Below are 6,959 nucleotides of genomic sequence, written 5' to 3'. Positions count from 1 at the left end.
ATAGGGCCAGTACCTGATCATAAGTCAATGAGGTGAAAATAACAAGAGCAGAATTCAGTTCCAAGTGCTGGCTTGCAGACGTGAAGCCTGGTATTTCTCAATTTACCCTGCTTTCCACTGGCAATTCCATTGTTTTCAATTACTTCAGATTGGCATTATTATCTTTATTATTTGTTTCCCCCACAATACAGCATTGTTTTCTCTGTGTTGTTGGACAAAAGTCAAAGAATGAGAATCAGTACAATTTTTCAGCAGTGAGATCCCATTTTATTTTATGGGTAGTTGTTTTTCTTCTGTAGAATTTGACAGCATTGTTCTACTGTATCATATTTGGTTATTTAGAGCACGGGCTTTTACATACAATCTAGACATTAGGTCAAGTACCAAAAGGTCTTTATCCTCCATTTCTCCCCACATTCATATATGTTTTGCCCTGAACTGTTCTGCCAGGTTCTTCTTTTGCAGTCTTTAATCTGTGCCTGTCTGACAGGTTGGGGTTTTTTTAATATACTATATTTTATGACAGCTACCATATTGTCCTAGGAGATAGGGTTTTTTTCTCCACATGTTCCTCTATTTCTACCATTTTCTAGCCAAGTACAAGAGATTTTGTAGTAGGAGCTTCCACTCTTCTGTTAAATGTCTCATGTACAGCAGAGTGCACTTTATCAGAACATATTTAGCTCTTTCAGTAGGATTTTAATGACCTAACCCACTTGAGAGTGCTTGGTAGCAGAGAGGCAGAGTGCACCTACTCTTTCTGCTGGTTAGCTGTTAGATTGCATACCTCTAAATCCAGTTTTCTTGAAATTCTTTGTGTCAGTATCACTGTATTGGGCAGATAGATAACAAGAACATGTCCAGCTATTGACGAAAGGATCTATTTACATAAACACTCATGTTTCAGACCATAAATCAACTCCTAACTACTAAGATTGGTAGAAACGTCCTTTAGAATCAAGTTATTTTGTAACTTTTCCCCACAGGATTTTTTTTCCAGCTACCTCAAAATAAGATGGCACTGTCAGAGGCAGAATACTGCATTAAAGGGTCCACTGGTTTGGATCCATCTCATTACTTGGGGCAATTTAGATCTGAATCAAGAATCTGCATTTCAGAACCCTAATTTACTCAAATTGGATTTTTCAGTAGGTAGCTGTTTTTCTGTAACTGCTCTGATCCATAAAAAATCCCAAGATCATTACCACCACACACACAAGATATCTGCAAGACTTTGAACAACTGCAAAACTTTGACAGTGGAAAGTCAAAACATGTATCTTGCTGGGAATATAAAATTCTTTAACATATGGACAATTTAGTGTGGAGGTGGAAACATCCAGTTCTGTGGAGTTTCCAGTGTTACCATTTTAGGAAATCTTTTGTATGTCCTTGGACAGTAAAGTTAAATTCACTTATCTTGCAGATGGTTGGTCTGTGGCAAATTGTTGCAGAACATAAAAAATACTCCCTGTCCAAGTGTGGTTATCTGGTCAATGCGTGGAAGTTTTGTAATAGATAGTCTAGTATCATACACGATTTGATTTCACAGACAACTGTGCACAAATTGAGATCACAATAAAAGCACCTCCCAGACCCCCTGTGAAATTTTTATTTTGCACTGGAAAATCAAATTAGGATCCACCCCTCCAAGTGTAAGTCATGACTAAGTAGTGTCCTGCCTGTCAAAAGCATCTGAAATATTTTCATATCAGTGAATGGCAACTCATGCACATTTCCTCCTTCTGCCTTTGTTTCACACAAATCCACTGTTATCCACTGTTTATTTCTGAAATTACTGGCATTCGAAAGCCTTGTTGCTTGTTGACATTGAGTTTCCTGAAAACCCTGAACATGTTAAAGAAATTCAACATCTGTAAGGTCCCTTGTCTACTGTTTTTCATTATTTCTTATGTTTTATGTCCTTGTGACACATGGTAGAAACCCGTGTCATATATCTGGGCCGTGACAGACTAAGAGTTATGCCCTTCCCTTCAGTGCACATTTAATAGCCATGAACATCACAGATGATGCATGAGTTGGGGTCTTCGCCAAGGAGGCAGCGGCCGATTTTGCAGGAAGATTGTGAAGTTGGCCACCATTTTCATGGACTTATTGAGGTGGGGCCCCGGCAGTTGTCATCCCGTCCCCGCCCCCCCCAGACAGATTGGCAGATGGCCCAAAATCATGGCTTAATTACCCTGATTAAGGCTGGAAAACCCATTAATCCATGCCTTATTAAATGTGGATTAATGGTTTCCCTGGGCTTCAATCAGGGTAATTAAGCTGTGGTTTCAGGCCATCCCCAGTCTAAGCATTCAATTAAACTCCATGTGCACCTTGGGGTGGATGGCAAGGAAGGGGCCTGGGGCAGCACAGCCCCAGCCCCTTCCCCACCATTGTCCCAAAGGCATGTGGCAACTAGCCGAGCTCCACAGACCTGGCAACTAGCCGAGCTCCACAGACCTGGGTGCAGCTGATTGCAGCCTCTCTGCTGCAAGCAGCCCTTCCCATCCTCCCCACCTGCTCCAAGACCGCAGGGCTTCCAGCCCTTTTCTCTGCTTGACTGTAAGGTTTTATTTTCCTAGCAAGCCCTCTGAAATCACGGAGCCCACTGTTTTTCACAGAGAACCCGATTTCCCATTTTCCACAAAAGACACAAAATCACGGTTTCGGTAGGTCCCTATGTATGACATGTATGCTTTATAATGTGTCTAACTTAAGGGAATTTTTCCCATTCCTTCATACTGCAGCTTTGTCCTCCATATCTAGTTGCTCTGGATATTTTTGCTTAAGTATCATAAACTACAAGAGCATTTTAATAGCATCATTTTTTTTCCCTCGGAAAATAACTGAGTCCTCTCTTCTTTTCAATTTTTATCTGTGCATATAGCTGTTACAACTCCCAGGGACACTCTCCAGCAATAATTGTCTGTACCCAAGCCATACCTCTAGTGATTCAAGCCCCGTACTTATCTGCAGAATGGAGTAGTGAAAACACAAGCAGTAAGTATATTTTTCCCCAGCTGTCCCAGTCCAGGACTTTTCTGTAATATGGAAAGTATAGATTGGTTTCTATATCAAAAACTACATACACATAGTCATACCGAAGTTTATAGGGCTAATACAATACATCAAACATCTATATCTGTGGCAAGTTTCCAAGTAGTACTGGAACTTTATGTCTGTTTTTATACTAATTCAGTCATCACCCACTGGTGAGACTACCATGGAAGTTTCCAATTTGTGCCAACAGTGACAGCTCTTGTTTACCCTCTTCTGTCACTAAACATATGGGAGAAAAGTACCTCTTCAAGTAAATTCCAAGTGAATGAAATATATTTTGACTGGCTTATAGCCCCAGCTGAGATCAGGTGAAAATGAGGATTTTATCCAATTGATGCTTAGCAAAACTAGGTCTATAGCTTGAAAATAGCGTTTAATTAGAATTGAGCATTTTCTCACAAATATGAAAAATAGTACAAAAGGGTTCATGATCAAAACACAAATAACTTATCTTTAGGCTATTCCAATGGTGCCCAGAGCCTGGTGAGCTAGATAAATATCCTTGTTGCTTAGGTGGCTATGGAAACATATTGCCATAATATGAGAAATAGAGGTTCCCAGCTTTAGAACACTAAGGGAGTTTCAAAAGGCTCATTTATCTCTACCGTTTAAATAAATGTAGAGATGGTGAAAGGACCTCTCCAGCTGTCCTGTCAAATGTTATTCCAGTCTCAAAGATGAAGTAAAATGGGATATTATACTGCATGGTAATTTAGGAACTTGGTATTATTTAAAACAATTCCTTTGGGGATCATTCCAATCTGGCCTGCTTAGCTTAGTGATTTTTTCAGTAGAGTCTAGTGGGCACTATTTTTGCTATATTAATCAATGGTATCAGCCTAGGGGTGTCTTCTATTCCTGGCTCGTCTGCATGGGATTATTCTTGCACTGAGAAGGTACTGAAGCAGCTGGCCACTTATTTTAATACTATTGAATACATTTGACATTCAGGTACTTAGTTGGCTCCAAGAGAGATTTTTAATGACTTCTGGGCCTGATTCATTTTTAAAGTTGTGCCCAGCAATTACTTTTTCAAGGGACAGCTAGCAAAGCTGTCAGCTAATAATTGCTTTTAAACATGGGTTGATACTAGCTTTTTAGCCTTCCAAAGAAGCAGTCACCAAATATTTGTACTGTCAATACCTCATTTTTTACATCTGGTACCATCTGGTTCCTACCAGGATTTTTATGAACTCTGTCTTAGCTGCATTTAAAAAGATTGGTGGGTAAACCTTGAAGTCTCCATTGTTTGACAAAAGAGACTTATAGTGCATCTATTTTTAAGCAATAAGGCTGGTTGAAAACTGAGGGGAAAGTAGACTGGAGTTAATTGTGTGGCATCCTGGAGACACGTATGCCACTGATGCAAACAAATGCAAGTTATTAAATCTCTATGCTCTTTAGAATTTTTTTTGGAACATGTTTCTCCATGAAAAGAAGGGTGTATGGGGGCAGAGGGAAGACATCACAGGGACATATAGAAAACTAGTAGCTAGAATCTGTCATTAATGAAACTAAGACTGAGGGAACAGAGCATATACTTAAAAGCTTTGCTGAAACAATGTGTTAATGAGGGAAATGGAACGTTCTCTTCTGCCTGTGCTGCACATACGCCAGGAAGCCAGTGCCACAGTAGTGACCATAACCTGTTCCTGCCCAGTTTGTCCTCCCCAGGACATAAAAGGGCCAGATCCTATTTACCCTTCACTTGCCTAAGCATCTCATATGAAGCTGCATAATTTCAGTTGTGGGCATTTATGTACAATTTGCTTGCATACCTACCAGAAGGAGGAGGAGGGGGCTCCTTCCATCTTTCAGCCTAGTGGCCAAGTAGCTAGGACACTTGTTCAGGGAGTGGGAAACCCAGACATAAAGTCTAGCACACTCAGAGTGGTTTTCAACCTGCTTCTCTTGTTTCTTAGCAAAATGCCTTAACTTTTAGGCCACAATCTATGCATTACTCAGGGCTGTCTCCAGCTCTCCCTTTGAAGCTGAACCCCTGCATCTTGCATTTAATATTCATTGGATAAAATGGATAGCCAGCATTGGTAAATTTTCTGCCCACTAGAAGCAAGGGCCTACGCTAAAAGTTAGGACTCTCACCCTTCCCATGGTGCACAACCTCTGGTTTTTGCTGTTTCTCCTGGCCTCACGTATCTTCTTTTGGCTGCCCAGTGGACCAGGTTTAAGAAGATATCAGGAGATTTCTCAGGGTGATGACTAGCCTGTGGCCTAGCTAGAAAGCAGAAAACACAATTCCAAGCCTCTTCTAAGCAAGCAATCTCCTGTTCCCTGGCAAATGCCCTACTCATTAAGGTATTGGGTTAAAACAAGGAAAGGTCCTCTCCGCCTAACACCCACTAGTCTTGTGTTTTCTCCAACTAAAATTTCAGGACTTGCCAGGCCTTACATACATATGTAGGTATTGCTATTTTTCTTGGGCTGCTGCCTGGCTGGAGTGCAGCCTTACTGAGCATGTCCAGTAGGATAGTGGGGTCAGTGCTGAATCACAAACTGTGCAAGTGCCAACAACTGCAGTTACATGAATGTGTGCAAGCCACTTGGGCACATGAAGGGGAAATAGGATCTGGTCTAAAGAGAGCAGGGGGAGCAAAAGAGAGAGGCCAAGGGGGAGGATATCAAAAGCAGTAGTGAAGGTACACTTGAAATACTAGTTCTGAGTGAACTGACTAGTCAGTGAAATGAAAAAATAGTATTTGTCATTCAGTAATCCTTTCTTATTAATACTAAACTAGATGTAGCTGCGTAAAGTCAAACCTACACACAGTACACATTTATGAAAGTCAGGAAGTTGCAAAACATGAACCATTTTTAATGGTGGAACCTCGGATGCAAATATATGTTGGAGGAAAATGACTGTCTGCTTGCTACACATGACAGATAGAAGAAACACATTTCTGACCTTATTCTGTTTTGTTACATGGCTATAAATTTGGAGTTGGTTTCAACTGAGAAAGAAGACTGGACGGTCATCTGGCTGGGGTTACCTGACCCCAGATGTCTTTCCTGCTCATGCAAGGGTCTGGACCCAATGATCCTTTGGGGCCCCTTTCAGCTGTATGATTCTATGATTCAGATTCAGATTTGGCTAAATCGAATCGGGGACAGTGATCCGAATCAACAAATTGTATCACTGTCCCTGGTTTGGACCAAATCCAAATTGAATACAGTCCGTTTTGCACACCCCTATAACTCAGTAAAAAATTCATTGTATTTTATCCAGATTTGCCAAGGTATAGTAAAGAACAAAATAAATTTTAAAAAATCAAGAGGAACAAAAGTACATATTTTATGTAATACATTGCAAAGGAAATCTCAGAATATTTTAGAGTTAAGTGATAAAGCTGCAAAGTGAAAATAAAAAAGCAACAGCAGAGGGAAGTATAGGCATTGGAGAAGAAAAAGTCTTGAGATGATGCCTGAAAGTGAATGTGAATTAAGAAGTGAAGAGGGAAGAGAAAGGTATTCTTAATACTAAAACCTGGAGCAGGCTTTCAGACTAACAGTTGGGAAACTATATTTAGAGAGAAAGCAAGCCAGGGCTAGCCAATTCTAGGATAGGGAAAATAAAGGTAAGTTGGGGAGCAACATAACCAGCTTGCTTGGAGATTCCCTTATTATATCTGATGATTGCCTGAAAAGCATAAAACTCACAAAGGACTGGCTTGGAAACCCCACTAGTCCATAGTGTAGAACAGCGTCTAAGGGGCAGCCTACATCAGGGCTAGGATTTTGGCCAAGGGAAAAGGGGCGTGGCTAATGTGCATTTGACCTGGCTGCTGGGACAATTCCTTACCTATTCTAAATTGTATCTAATTTTCAGTTTGATCTCAGGATCAAAGCAACAAACATATGAATGAAAATCATCCTTTT

The sequence above is a fragment of the Crocodylus porosus genome, unplaced genomic scaffold, assembly GCF_001723895.1.
Source record: "Crocodylus porosus isolate Cpor-Errol unplaced genomic scaffold, CroPor_comp1, whole genome shotgun sequence".
In the NCBI taxonomy this organism is placed as follows: domain Eukaryota; kingdom Metazoa; phylum Chordata; order Crocodylia; family Crocodylidae; genus Crocodylus; species Crocodylus porosus.
This window is presented reverse-complemented; position numbering follows the sequence as displayed.